The sequence below is a fragment of the Vidua chalybeata genome, chromosome 17, assembly GCF_026979565.1.
Source record: "Vidua chalybeata isolate OUT-0048 chromosome 17, bVidCha1 merged haplotype, whole genome shotgun sequence".
Lineage (NCBI taxonomy): Eukaryota > Metazoa > Chordata > Aves > Passeriformes > Viduidae > Vidua > Vidua chalybeata.
The window spans coordinates 10,874,979-10,890,992 of record NC_071546.1 but is presented as its reverse complement, the minus strand read 5'-3'; positions in this window follow the sequence as shown (position 1 = coordinate 10,890,992).

The window sequence follows — 16,014 nt, the reverse complement described above, 5'->3', positions numbered from 1 at the left end:
ATGCAAATTATGAGTTGGGACTCTCCTGGGTTGTAAACCAGCAGCAGTTTAGTGAAGTCACCCAAGGTGGGCCAGTTTGCATCTGCACAAGGGCTGCTCCATTAGACCACTTCATGACTCCAAGTTAATGAGCTTCAGAATCCTAAACAAAACTGCAACAACAACAACGTGATCAGCAGGGAGAGCCATCCCCACCTGAGAGAGGCACAGCTCAGTGTGGGAGGAGAAAAGACACAGCCTTGATTTAGGGTGGTAGCAGAAAGAAACCCCCTTGGTACAATCCAAACTTTCACTGCAGGCCCTGAAATTTGGCAAATGGGACTTGAGGGTTGCTTTTTGCCCTCTGTATGTAGAATATTTAAGCTGATATTGGAAGCAGGAGAAGCAGAGTCTTGGTTGGTAACTAATCTAACTGAACACTGCTGCAGCATTACAGATTTGATTTTCATGAATGACTGAAATTTTTGTTTGTAAACAGTGGCTTGAAATGTATTTTGACCGGGAAAACATTGCTCAGCCTCACTCACCGCAAGTCTGTCTGTGTCAGACTTTCACGTACTCCAGGCTCACTGTCAAAAACCCTGGACTGTGCTTGTAACTCCCTGGGACTTTACAGTTCTCAATAGAGTAACTTGGGATGATTCATTTTTCCTCCTCTCTCCCCCAAATTATACCATTTTCACAGAGCCCCCAGGGACTTAAACACCCCAAAACCCCAATAACCCCTTCAGGCTGAAAATGCCAGCCTAAATCCCAAGTTCTTTCCAGGTGGAATACTCCAAACAAGTGAAGTCAGAGCCAGCACTTCTTGCTTTTACACACCTGCAGCTCATTTCTCACAGGAACGTCTCACCACAAATAGCACAGAGAATGTAATTACATGTAACTTTTTCTATTATTTTACTATTAAGGGATTTCTTAATGCAAAAAAAAAGTTCCACTTTTTTTAATAACGAATGAACAGAGAGATGTCTCAGCATTGAGAGGGTTTTAATTAGAAATGCTACCTGTAAGTACATCTAAACAGTTGGTAGCAGCCATGGAACACTTCTAATTATAATCATCATTTTGTTTTTCTCTCAGGTAGCTTAGCTCATTAATTACTTTTTAAAAAATCAAGTCTAGCATTCAATTTTACTGTGCAATATAAAATTCAAATTAGACTGATATCACTACCAAAATATTATGAGCTGATTTATATTAATGGTATTCCATACACATAAATATCAGTAAGTTATTGTCTATAAATAAATTGGATATTGATTGTAGTCCAAACCTTTGGATTCCCAGAGTTCACCTGTGTATAGGAAGTCATTGTCTTAAAGAAGTATTTGTATTATGTATATTTTTGGGGTTTGACCTGTTTGATAACTTATTCCCATTCCAGATGCAGTGTGGGGCAGGACAAATTTCATCAGCACAGTGAGCTTAGGCCATGACAAGCAGTCCAGGACTCTTTTCATTCCTTGTAATAACATCTTCCATGGACACTCTCTGTGGTGATGAACTTGAATTCCAAAACTGTGATGACTAAAGGGGGTCCAAATTCAGATTGCTAAAAATACATCTCCTGCTTTTCTGGTTTACTTTGTTCCTTTATGTCCAATTGAGTTAAATGAGGTCACGACAGAAATCTGCTTTCAGTAAGACCCACACAAAACCTCTTCTCTCAGAAAGACCCAAAGTGCTCACAAAGATGTGATGAAAAATGGGAGTGTTTAAAGCTTCCCACCACTCTGCTCACTTTTAGCTGTCCCTGAGCCAGCACACTCATGGTGGTGCCTTTGCCTTGGGTTGCTTTTGGAGGATTTTTTTGGGATGTCAGGTGAGGCTTTCCTACCTTGGAGGCACCACAGAACCACAGCTGAGGGTTTCATGGGGAGGAGTGTAGTGATGTGAAGGAGACAAACTTCCCTTCTAAGGGTGATGTGCTGTCTTTTTTTTTTTTCTGTGCTATATTCAGTCCAGCCCTCATGTAAATGTGTTATCGGGATGTCTCTTCCATGAGCCCATTATCTTTACACAGAGCATCTTTGCTTTCAAGTTCAATATTTTCAGAAAGCTCTGCTCCTTCTGGCGCTTTGCTCAAGTTCACTTAGTCCCATGAAGAAAACTAACCATGAAAAGTCACTCTACTCCAAGTGACTGCACTGGAAAAATTTTGTGCCTTTAAGTTTTTCTTAAAGGAGAAGGGAATGCAGCATCAACCCAGCTTCAGCTGTGCAGTCTTTTCTCCGGCTTGGTAAATGTTTACCCTCTCATTTGTTCAACAACAGCTTGTTTTCACACTGTAAACAAAGGCCTTGTGTTTAACAGCATTAATTTGACAGTGTACAGTGTTGGCAACGTCCCACTAATATGTGGTGGTGCTTGGTAAGAGGTGTGTTGAGCAGAGAAGCTGGATGAAGCTCGAGAAGAAAGGTGCAACAGGAACAAGATCCTTTGACTCTCTGGGTGGATGCAGGTCAGAACTGCTTGGCTCAGAGTCCTCTGGCTGTCTGCAAACCTCAGTGCATCAAAAACACGGCATGAGCTGAGCACTGAGGTGCCTGGAAGGAGCACTTGGCTCTTTGGGATTTCTGTTCTGACTTATAAGTAATGGGACAACTGGAAAAATTTGGTTTTCCTAAGCACAAAACTCAAAGCACCGATTTGGTTGGGTTTACCTGAACAAACCCTTAAATAGAATGCTTCAGAGATGCCTGCATTTTGTGAGTTTACCATATTGCTCCTCAATTTCAGTCTTAAACTAAGCCACTGTGGAATCAGAAGCCTCTCACTGAACCCACGGTTTACTTATTTCAGTCACATTCAGCTGGCATCAATGTTCTTGGAAATCCAGAAGAATTTATGTGGGAGATGGAGTGCTTGCTCTTGAATAAACCAGGATAAGAATTACGACTCAGGCTGGAATGTAATGAGAAATGAGGTCTCAGGCTTAGAACGAGAATGTTCTGAGCTATTTTCTGTTCTCAGGTGCTTGAAATCAGTATCATATTAGAGAGGGAAAGTTATTATTGTAAACTTCTTCCAATTCAGTGTATATAATAGAGATGTCATGGAGGAGATAAACTGTATTTAATTTTATGTTTGAGTTCTCGTTGTTTGTTGCTATCTCAGGGGGAGGGAGCAGAAGGTTGTTTCTCAAGTCCTTTAGTCTTTAAAAATGTCAGAATTTGATGCAGTGCTGTAGAGTATGCACAATTTTTTCTCTCTGTGATCCAGAAATGATTGTGTTGTGAAATGCTGAAAGCTTACGAGCTTCAGAATAACTGGAGGTAGTTTAAGTATGAAGTACTGGAGTATGTTGTGTCTTAGAGGATTTCACACTGGATTTTATTTGCAACAACGACGTGGAGAAGTTCTGTCGTTCACTTGCAAATCGTGCACGGAGCTGAGGAGCTGGATGGCACCCAAAGAGAGAGCCTGCTCCCCTTCTCCTCCTCTCCTCAGGCCCATGCTTCAAACCGTGGTGGCTGCAAAAGCAGCTGCTGAAGGCATTGTCTGATGGCAGCCAGCAGCAGCTCCTCTGCTCAGCAGTGTCTGGTGTGTTTGCACTTCTCTGCCTTCTGCAGGAGGCTCCGGAGCACCACAGCTGTCCCCAAAAGCTGAGGGGGCTTTTCAAGTGTCTGCACGTCTGGGATTTGGCAATTAGAAATACAGGGGTCTCTGTCTGGTTCTCCTGCAACACAAAGCTCAACAGTTCAAAGTGCATCAAAGCTGAAGTACTTTAGAGCTTTGTGATAGACATTAGTGCTCTGAGGTTTCTTGGTTTTATGGACAGCTCATTTCAGAAGCCTGAAAGACTGTGGGGTTTTATGATAAATATTAATTTGATTATATGCCAGTGGGGCTTAGCACAGCCCCAGCATATGTTGTTCTTCCTGGGGCTTACATTGGGCAGGAATGTCAGAAGATATTTATACAGCACATGCTGTGTCCTGGTAATGGCCAGCTGACTTGGACTGGGACTGTGTATGAGTTATGCTTGAGAAAATCTGCAGGACTGAATTGACTTTGAGTTGTCATTTCCCCTGAATTGCTAAACCCCTCCCACCCCACTCCCGAAATACAGTTAAATGATTACAATGACTGCCTAGACACAGCTGTTAATAAAATGTTAATGAAATCAGATTAAGTCAGACCCATTATAGTTTAAACATTAATATTCCCCTACTGAAACTCTGGTACAAAGCTGAGGATTCCAGATGTCCTCCAGGGAGGGGCTGTGGTAAAGCTGAAACCTACACACCATGGAAGTCAACCTACAAAAGGATGTATTAGATCTGATATCTGCAGTTTGCTCTGCACTGTCCTCTTCATGCTTGAAGCAGTTTCTAGAAGGTAAAAACCCCACACACCATGGCATATTCTGAAACAGAAAGCTGAATCATTGCATTAAGGCATTGAGTGTGTACATTCAACACAAGCTGCTCTAAAAGACATTGTTGGAGGTATTTGGGACTTTAGCCATGAGGGAGGAAAGGCACCCAAATTGTTTGCACTGCACCCATGAGGGCTCTCAGTGCTGCTGCTCCCTCCTTTCTGCCTCTTGCTCTCTGCTGGTACTGGACCCATCACAAGGAAAATTACATGGCGTTGTTTTCCTGTCACTGCGTTGATATTTTCCTTTTTCTGGCTTAGAGCTGAGCCCAAGCTGTGGCCAGAGTCTCTGGCCTGGAGGGAACTCTGCTGCTGCACTCAGCTGGGACAGCCCGTGGTGGTGGAGCCAGGGATGTGCCACCCTCTGCAGGTGTGACTGTGATGGGGCTTGGGGAGGACAGGATTAGCCAGGGATTCCTCCTGGTGAGTATCAACTCCTCTCCTTTCTCTCCAGAGGGCAGGACACATGGGAAGCACTGCCACTGATGTATTTATGGGTTATCTTACTTTGGGGATTTTTCTGGGATGGCCTTGGCACCCTTAGAGACTGCTATGACTGAATCACAGTCTTCTGGAATTTGTGTTTAGCTCCTAGAAATGCACTAATCTCTGGCTGGAGTATCAGGCAGTAACCTTCAGTCATTTATACACCTGTAACCCCTCTGTCCCCTGTTTGTCACTGCTCCTTCTCACAGCACAGATCCATTTCACCCAGCCTGACTACCTAGGACAAGCCCTGTGTCCACTCCATCATTTTTATTGCTCTCTTCAGTAGTGTCTCTAGTTTGTCAATGTACCTTCTCTAGAGGAGAGCCCTAAAATATATATATGCACTACATCAACCTTGAGCTGGGTTTGTGTGACTGGGAATTAATCACCCCTGTGGTCTCACACCCTCCCCTCAGGTGCTGGATACCTTCTGCTGGGTGCTAATGCTCCCAGTTGTCCCCCAGTTCCTGTGAGGAAAAAGTTCTCAACACACAACATTTAGTTTCCTGTGTCTAGAATTTAAATACCGTGTACTTCATATGTGGAAGGATTGTGCTGCTCACTCATTTTTAGTGTTTCCAATACTTTCCTCCTGTTACAGTACTTCCCTCTGATTTTTTCTCTCTGATTGACATCCTTCATCTTTATCTTTGTAGAATTCAGTTTCCATTATTTTTTTCCTGTTCCTGGAAAAAAAAATGCCTAAAATAGAAATTTCCCTTGATTTCTGCCCATAACTTAAAATTTATTTACTGTGACCTTATTATCTATTCTCTGTTGTAAGTGTGGCAATTTCCAGAGAATACTCAATTACCACAATTTGGCTGGGGCAATAGTGACTAATGGGGTTATTGCTTTCATCAGCTGTGTTTTCAAACACAGCAAACAGAAACATGTCAAACTGTAGGTACTGAGACCTCAGAAAGGTAAATAGGGTGTGATTCATCACCACCACATCACAAAGCAAAAAGCCTCAACCTCTTTCTGCCAGAGAGGAGAAAAAAAAAAAAAAAAAGAAAAAAAAAAAAACCAACAAAACAAAACAAAAAAAAAAAAAGAAAACAATAAAAAAAAACCAAAAAGAAAACCACAAAAACAAAAAAAAAAAAACCCTGTCCTTGCTGTGTGTGACCAGTTTGTGTCACTTACCTGCATTATGGGTATTTATGGTTGTAACTCTTTTTAGGGTGTTTTGCTATTTCTTGTTCCAAACTTACAGCAGCAATTCAATATGGTCTAATTTCTTTAAAGAAACAAGAGACCTAAATTTCTATCCCACAAATCCAGAGCCAGAACCTTCTGCCTGTGCATGGCAGGGTACAAACCCCTCCCTCACGTCTGTGAGATGAGCACACACCTGCACACTGAGGCTGATGACAGGAGCTCCAGCTCTCATGATCACACATCTGGAACCAAATCTGAACACACATCTGGAAACCAAAATTCTGCACTTACCATTTCCACAACCTGTATCCTCCCCGCCAAAAATCAGTTGTAGTAACCCAGAAACCAGAGGAGGAAAGCAGCACAGCATCAGGTAAACCAAGAAACTATCAATAAAAGCATAGAGCTGTAGTACTCTGGTTTCAGTACTGCATCAATAAATTATTTGATCTCAGGTACCACAATGATATATGGAATATCACATCAACAACAACTGAGTCTGGTAATCTCTGGAACTGACTTTTGTCACTGCTGCCTGGCAGAGCTGGGGCTCACTGGATTGATTCATTCATTTCTAGGATGGTTATAGCTTCACTTCTTTAATCCTTTCTAACTTATAACTTGTAGAGAGAAAATAATACTTAAATTTTTAATTGAGTTATGAGGATACTCCTTTTAGGTTGGGCCTTTATCAGGCTATTCCACTTAATGTCATTAAATGACATGACTTGGAAACAAAACAGCAAGGCATAAATTTTTCCTGGTTCTTTGACAACTCAAGTTGCATTCATCTGTGCTTAAACACAGTTCTGAACCATAACTTTAACTGGGAGACGTGAGAATATTATCAGGGAATGATTCATAGCATTAGATATCACCCTCCTCTTGCAAAACATCTTCTCTGTTACACTGTTTAGTTTGGGTTTTTTCATTTGTCGCATTAATGTGAGTTGTGAGCCGAGCTCCAGAGGCAATGTATTGCATACAGGAGTTGTTATAGAACATTAAGTCCATCTCATAATTAAATGCTCTATCTATTTTCTTGTAAACAATAAGGCCATAAAAGAGGTAATAGAAAAAAATGATGTCCTGAGTGTAATGGCTTACACAAAATACGGCCAAAAGAGCTCAGTGTTACAGCCTGCTGGAAGTGACAAGTCCCCTGGCTTTGTCCTTAGCCCAGTGCAGAAAAGTTACTCTCACCCATGGGCTTTTGAGCACAGCAGATCGTCTCTTCATGGGCTCTGAGCATTGCATGGCAAGGGTTCCCCAGCTAATGAAGGAAATAATACATTTTTCTGGGTACAAAAGTACTTTAAAAAGAGAGTTTTGTAATCAATTTAAAAGCTAGACCTGAATTAGTATTAGATTTTCCTTATGTTTAATTAAGTCTAATTAAACAATGCAGACATCTTCCTGTCACCTGTGTTGTGATGATGTTAAATATTTAATGCTTATGAAGGATTAGGTTGCACATCTAATCTATATCTAGCAATCTGCTCTCTCTCTGGAGTATTTTTTTTTTTTTATTTAGTTCTGCTTTTGTATAATGGGTTGCCTTTCAAAAGAAACTGTTAAATACTTTGGTGGGAAGGGGATGTGTCATGCTGCTCTGTGTGCAGTAGAATATTGCTAAGGAGTCACAGAGTGTGGGGGCTGCAGTGCCCTGCCCAGGGGGTGTAGCAGGGACAGCCCACTCTGCCTTTCTGGAGGAGAAGGCATCAAAATCAAACCTTTCTGTTTGTTTAGAAGCTTCAGTACATCCCTCTTCCCCAGCAGAGCCAAATGATTAAGGACTTTGAAAACCCCAGCACAGGGTTCACATTGAAAATATCCCTTGCAGTGTGCACACATTTCAAGGTTGCACATTTCTTAGACTTGTTTTCCCAAGGGGCTGTCAACTGTGTAATAGAAAAATGTATTTGTACATCTCTTCCCTCCTGAGCACCTCCCCATCCTAATCTTTGTACTGCCTCTGAAACACAGGAATGCATCTGTTTATATCTGGTCACCTCTTGGGATGGACCCCTTTAAAGGAGAGGCCAAGGATGTGTTTCTGGGATCAAGTGCTTTAAGAAATGGGTATTTGCAACTGGTCATAAGAATTGTCTTCTCTAACAAAGCCAGTGGGAAAAAAAAAATCAGCTATTCATCAAAAATGGGTTAAATGTATTCCTATTCATGCTATAAAAGGCACATAAAATACTTCTCTGGCAGTTTATTTGCATTAGCCATTACTTGCATCTGAGGACAAAAGACAAATTCACATAATTATTTTTCAATTGGTTGGGTCTGTGTCTGTGTAATCATTTTTTCACAGTGTATGAAGCCTTTTTTCAATAGACCATAACAGTAATAGCTATTTCTTATTTACAACTGGAGGAGAAGATCCAGCTACCAGATTTTATTATGCAGAGTGAACTTTTCAAAATTAAATTAGCAGAGCTAACGTGGTGGACCATAGTAAACTAATTAGTTGTTAGACTGTTGGCAGAGATAGTATCAACTCTTTCAGACTTCCTAACAAACATCCTCAAACATTACAAGCAAAGGGTTTCTATTGCAGTTTGGTTAAGCATGAAAATATTCATTCTCTTTAGTCAGAGCAAAAAGGTGATGGCAGAAGAAGCAGCTCAGGGGCAGAGCCAGGCAGGAAATGGCCCCAAACCTCCCTGATCAAAAGCAAAGCCCAGTCAGATGGATGAGAGGTTTTCATTGCCACAGTTTAAGTGGCTTGAACATTGGTATCTTTATGATCTCTGGATAAACCCACAGGCTTTGATCTACAAAGCAGTACGAGGGCCAGGGGGGTTTGTGGAACAGAGCTCAGTGGGGTAACCTGGGCCAGAGAGGAGTGCTCAAAGACATGAGCACACCCACCCATCTGCTGTGGGGCTGTGACTCCAGCAGCACCTTCCTGGCACCTGTTGGGAGCCTTGATCCTCTCTGTCCCCCAGCCTGCCCAGCTGCCCAGGAGGAGCTCTGCACTGATGGAAAATTAATGGGGTGTTCATTATGAAATCCATGCCACATCTTATTAAAAGTGCTCTGTCATTGAAAGTAGAAGGTGGAGGCTTCTTAAGCTGGGGTTTTGTTGCCCTCTAGTGAATGAGGTCAGCATTATGCATGGGAAATTATTTTGATCACTGCATAATTAATGCATTCTGAATTGGTACAAAAGTGCAGCCAAATTGCATCCTGATCCCACTTGAATTAGTTTAGCTACAGATACTGTTTCCTACATTGTGTTGATTCCTTGCCTGAGCCTTTTTTTTTTTTTTATTCTTGCAATGAGAATGCACAACTGTGTGGGTATCATGATAAGGCAAGGAAGCCAGAGACAAGGAATAAATCAACTAAATAGATCTGCAGCACAGCAGCTTTAATACGTTGGTATATACTTAATATGTCTCCTGAAAAGAATGTCTAATTATACTGTCATGGCAAAAAATGTATTTTCAATAGTGATAAATTATGCCATCATTTACTTTCTGAGAACATGCTGAGATTTATAAAAGATTACTGCAAAATTATCATGCCAGGATTAAAAAAAGAAAAGCCAAACTCAGTTATCATTGGCATCAGGAAAGAAAAAATGGGGGGAAAACCCCTTTCAATAGTGAAATAGAGAGGAGAACTGATAAAATGTTATGCAGAATGAATATATTCTGCCATGGAATGAAATTCAGCCTTACATTGCTCTCTTTTCTGGCTTTCTTACCTGCTAGAGACTATTTTGGGGCTTAGATGAGGAGGTTGTCCCAATCCTGTGCGTAGTTGGAAGCCACATGGCCTAATTTTTCAATGACAAAAACTTGACAGTTTTGCTTATCTGGTATAAACCCAGGAGGAATTGAAGGAGTATCAGGCCCCAGAACAGCACATTATAAAATGTGAACTTATTTCATGTGTTTTTTGCTCCAACAGCCCCCAACTCAGCTGACCTGGAGTGCACAGGCAGAGGCAGCAGCACCAGGACAGACCCTGGTGCTCGCTGTGCTCTGGGTGTGGGTGACAGAATTGGCTCCAGAGCAGCTCAGTGACATTTTGTTAACCACAGCTGGGCCACTCCAGGCACATTTTATCAGCTGTGGTTGTGGTATGCAGCATATTCCATACCTACAGCACCCAGCACTGAATTGCCTTTTAACTTTTTAGCTCTATTTTAGCTGCTGCAAGGTGTTTTCTTTCTAACAAGTGTGATTGGCAGTTGCTTTCATTAGTCCAAGTTAGCAAATACAAATCAATCTCTTGTTCCCAGCAAACTCTTAATTCTTTAGAAAGTTTTTCCCTCTAGCTATCAGCAAGTACTTTTGGCCATAAGAAAATTAACAGCTTTGGTGTATTTTATAAAGACATTTACATGCATCTTCTTCATGTTTTACACTTGTTCCTTAACATTTTTTCTCACATGGTGAATTTTTTGTAAATATTGCTGCCTTCCTCTCTGAGTCTGCACACTCTCTGGAAAACACTATAAATAGAGAGGGTTCCATTGGAAAGTACTATTTGCTGTTTCTAAAATTCAACATTATGCTTATGCTTAAATTTAAAAATACTACTGCAATTTCCACAGTGAGGGTTGAAAGTGTTTCCTGAATATCTGGTAACTACTTCAGGGGTGGCTGTTGTTGTTGACGTGGCAGGAAGAACAAATCCACAGTTATTGTTTTGCTTTTCTTTCTTCTCTTTATTAAATACAGAGGTGATAATTGCTGGGTTTTTTTCACAGCTGGCACTAGATGATAAGTTTTCTTCTCATTAGACATGTAAGCCACACACAGACTTGCTCAGCTTCTCCATTTTCATCAGATAAAATCTCAGCTGATTTTAGTCTCTTTAAAATGAAGGCCACATTTGGTTCCAATAAGCATATTAAGTTTGTTTATTTTTTTTTTTTTCATTTGAATCCCAATTACAACATTTTCTTTTGATGAAAAAAGGCATTTTAAGGGAGGGGAGAAATGATGTGACCTGCCAGTTACTGAAGATCTCCACTGCATGAACTGTGCTATGAGGTGAGAGCACATTTATGGCTGCAAAATTAGATGAGATCCTTACACTCCTAATTTTAAAATTTCTGGACAATTCTAGCTTTAAAGCATAAAGCAATCCTGAATGCTTCCACCCTCATTAATCTTCACTTTCAGTTTATTTAAAAATGAATCTTCATTTTCTTTATATTTATTGAATCGTATTTATTAAATTGAATACAATTTATGCAGAACAAATATTAGCTGTAGCACAAAATGACCTACTGAGCTCAAAGTCTGCAAGAAGAAAAGGAAAACAGTTGTGCTAATAAGATCTGGCTTCACTTACAACACTTCTGCAACATGAATCACTGGGAAAAAAACCTTGTTTCTATGACTGAGTGGTCTGAAAACAGAACATAACCAACCAAAGAGAGATAAATTTTGCATGTGTGATTGTTCACAAATGGCTTTGATACAATGAGTAATTAAGGGGTTTGTGTCTCCCCAGGTTATTCCCAACCTTTCTTTACCAAAAGCTCAAAAATGTCACCTCTCCCTCAGTGACCCCCTGTGCCCTGAGTGCTGCAGAGCTCTGCGGAGTTTGGGTGTCCTACAAATGATTCCCCATCTTTGGCTGGTGGGAATAACACAGGAAGGACCTGGGTTCCTTCAATCCCTTCAGACACCGTGGTCCTGCCCCAGGCTGTGTGTTTCCACCAGGGATCCCTGCTGGGATTTTGTCACTGTGAGCCCAGGGAGGCAGATCTGATCCGATGGCTCAGAGGAATGTTTTCTGCTGGGTTCTTCCTTAGAAAGCCACATGCTGACATTGTAAAAGTTGATGCAAAATAGTTTTAAGCTGATGGAAATTCAAGATTAACTCAGAGAGCCAAAAAGTCAAGAGCAAGGTTTGATTTCAGTAGCAGATTTGAGAGGGAGAAGAGCTTTGGAGTTTCCTGGGTTAGTGGCATTGCTCTGAGCTGAGCCAGTGAAATTTGGAGGCCAACTTTTGCCCAAGAATTGATTACTTTGACTGAAAACAATATTTGGATTTTCACAAACAACCCCTGATCAAGGATGCTTTCTCTGGGAGGTCACGGGAAAGATGGTCAGTGATGAAAAAAAAAAAAAAAAAAGAGGATTTAATTTTTTTTTTTGAGAATACCTGCAAATTTGAAGGGCAGAAATAATTACCTCTCCTGCTGTAATAGTCACAGATTTTCTCAGTCAAGAGAAAATCTTTAGTTAGATTCTTTAGAAACTGTATTTGTACAAATACAAGAAATGGATGTTTGCTGTCATCTCTTCAAACCTCCAATGTTTGCTTCATTAAACTCCATGCAAAATGTTGTTTCATGAGTGGGTCTTTTCCTTTCTGCAATATTTTTTTAGTCCTCTTTTCTGTTTGTTCTTCCTTCTTATTAGTGATTCTGAAGATATTTTGTACCTTGTGCACATTTTTTCTTATTAAAAATGTAGAAGTAAATATTGCTCTTAGGGGTTTTGGAGTAAATCCAGAATTAACTTAATGCTGTCATGGAGCTTCCTTCATTTTTGTAGTGCTGTATATCAGTGCTCTGAGCCAGAGTCCCTGCATAACATAAAATTTAAATTCTACCCAACAAAAATATTTCAGTGAAATGTTTTTCCATTTTTTCTCATTAATCAAAATAACATGTTTTGCAGAAAAACAAGCCCTGATCGCTCTCTTTGTGAAAAACTGAAAGTGGATTATCTTGTTAGAAAATGTAAATCTCTGGAACCTGAATGACACATTTCAACTACCCACAAATCAGATTTTCATTTCCAATAAACTTCTTTTCTGGTTTTGTTTTGTTTAATTATAAAAACCTAAAGCCTGTCAAAATCTCAGAATGACACATACAACAGAAAATCAGATTGCTGCCCACCTCTATTAGTTTCTATAATAGTCTTCAACTACTAGGAGGAAAAATGAAGCATTTGGAACAAAACTGTTTCGATGACAAGATGCATCTGAACTTCTTATTTTCTGACAAATAAGAGGAATAACTTTACATTTCTCTTGCTGCTTTCCAGTTTTCTGACAGTTATTTCTCTGCCTTCTTCAGTGCCAACAGAAATGAAAATATAAACTTCCATTTCCAAACTGCAAATGCTCCTCTGTGGCTGCGGGGCTGTGCACACACATGCTGGGTACTTTTTTTTTTTTTTTTTTTTTTTTGTCTGGTGCCAATTAAAACACACACATACCAAGGCTTGTGTTTTCATCTGACCGTGCCTTGATGTTTATTTGTAATAAGGTGTGCATTTCTGGGAGCCCTTTTTTCTCCCTCAGAGATTGGTGTGTGTCTCGCTTGACAGATCAGGGTGGCATTGACTCAAGTAGGATCATCAAAACCAACACACTTTGACAGAGCAGGCTTCATAAATAATGTGCATCAGTTTTTACTCTGTCAGTGTAAATGCATCTCCTCCACTACTGGTTTCCACTTGTTTTATCCAGAATGCCTAAGAATAATGAATAAATCATGGTCCTGTATACATGTATGTATGCATATGTATGTGTATATATTTATAGATAATTCATGCCATAAATATCTATTTTGGTCTGGCACGGAGGTCACATATAAGAGTGGAGGTGTGTTAAGACACTGTACCTAAAGTATTAATCTAGTTTCAGATGCTGCAGATTATTTCATTTAACAAGAGAAACAGATGAATGCAGATCATCTTGATGCAGTCTTTTTTCTTTTTTTTTTGCTTTTTTTTTTTTTTTTTTTACCCCACAAAGAACATGCAGTGCCTGTGATCCCCAGTGGGAAGTTCTTTTGCTTATCACTCCTGGCTGTTTCCAGTCATTAATTGGCCCCAAATTGCTCATTAAGTTTTTCTGAGCCTGCCAGTTCTCCTAAGCTGTATGTGGTGCTTTCTTCTGCCTCCTCTCTTTGGCTCTCTTGTCACATAAATCTTCATAAGCAAGAGTCATTGCCTTTCCTTCCATGTTCCTTTAAAGGAGAGGTACAAGCCAGTGTCTTGGGTTTCTTTTGAATTTTTGGCTCCACACAGGAACATAAATTGTTGACATAGTCGCTTTTGTTTATAAAATATATTTGAAGAACACAAACAAAAGAAGAGACATATTTTGCTTTGAACTCCATTTATTGGGTGGATTTTACACCATCTTACTTCAGTGATATTTAACCTGTTTGTGACTTAGAACACAAAATTGATAACTTCAGCACACAATTTAGCCTCTCCAGTTACCACATGGCCTTCAGCCTGTTCCATCTTTATTTTCTCCACAGGATAAAAGACACTCTTTGTTTTCTAAATCACTGTGCAAGTCCCCATTGCTCATTTGCAAACTATAATTTACACAGTGTTGCAACACTTCAGTACTGAAGCACCTGGAAAACAAAAGAGCTGCATAGAAAATGTGCAATAATGTCTGGAAACTAGCCCCCAGGACTGTGGGGTACAGAGCCCATTTTTCTCTGTCATTTGCAGAATAAAAGAAGATAATTTAGACCTCACTGATGTATAATTAGTACCCAAGGAGTAATATCTTCATTGGACAAGAAGGAAGGAATGGAGAAGGGTCCTCAGGAGAAAGGGCTCTGACTAGAGCTGTTGGCATCAGCCCTGGATGTGATTGGATTTTATAGATATGATGCACTAATAGAGGCACTCATGCCCCAGAACAGGCAATGCTCTCAGCTGGGGCTCCCAATGCACTAATTACTCTGTTTAACACAAAGACAGTGGTGAAATGGTATTCTGATAGAAAAGCCATGTTATCTGCATGCCCGGGGATTCCTACTGAGTCCTGCACCCTCCACCTGAGAATAAAGGACAAATTGCTTTTCTACTTTGTTCTTTCTTCATTACTTCTGAAATGCAGGATGTGGTCTGTGGATTATTGTCAGATCACCTTGTTCCCCCCAAAATATCCAAAACATGTTCATGGCACTCAGAAGGTGCCAAGTCTAACATGATTTTAATGTATTCCAGGACATTTTTGCCTTTCAAATGATCCCTGATTCTTTCCTGGGATTGTACACTGCTGATGAGTAAGAGAATAGGAGATGCTTTGTTTAAATTGCTCAAATACATCGTAAGGGAAGAGGAGAAAATGAGAGGAAGGGATCAGAGCTGGAAGAGCTGGCAGGGAGTGCTGAGAGGGAAGTGAGTTCAGCTGCCCAGAATCTACTGGTTACATTTTGGAGATGGGTTTGAGTTTGGGCTTCTTGGGTTTTTTTTCTGTTTCCTGGGGTTTTGCTAGTGAGGGAGGAAAAGTAAGTTTAAGTTATGGTCAGAAACTTGACAAGTTTAGAATTGGTTGACAAATCCAATATATTGCTGGCAAAGTTTGTGAAACATCAAAGTGCAAGGGGTTGGAACACCTACAGTAAGAAGTGAGAAGTAAATCATGACAGAGTGAGTGACTAGGGTGTTAAATAAAGTCACAACAAAACCTGTCACATGTTTTCTGACAAGCTTTGGAAGAGCACCTGACAAGGTGTTCTCACATTAGTAGCAGCAGTTATTGTTTGATTACATTAGTACTATGAATGCAGCAGGGCTGTTATTTTGTCTTTCTGTCTCCATAAGAAACAGGTTTTTGGTCACCATATCCCACTTTGGCAAAGTTGCTGAGCAATTTTATTTTCATTTTAATTTATGATGTCCCTTTCCTATGGGGAGATGGTTTTATTTTGACAAAGAGCAGTAACACTCAAGAACTCCTGATATTTAATGTATAGAGAAGGTCATGAATTTATGTCTGTACTGGGGCAAACCTTACAGTCTCTGTCCCAGAGATGGATGGCACTTGTGCTCTGCCTCACTGCTAAGGGAGACAGTAAATCATAAGATGTTGCTTCTCACCTTGCTGAAGCTGTAAAGTGAATATAGCATTTATTTATATTGAATGATCCAGTTGGGGATCATTCACAGTGCAGGTTGGGTCACACAGGCTCCCCAAAAAGCAGAGTTACCTTCCCAGACTAACTGAGACGCC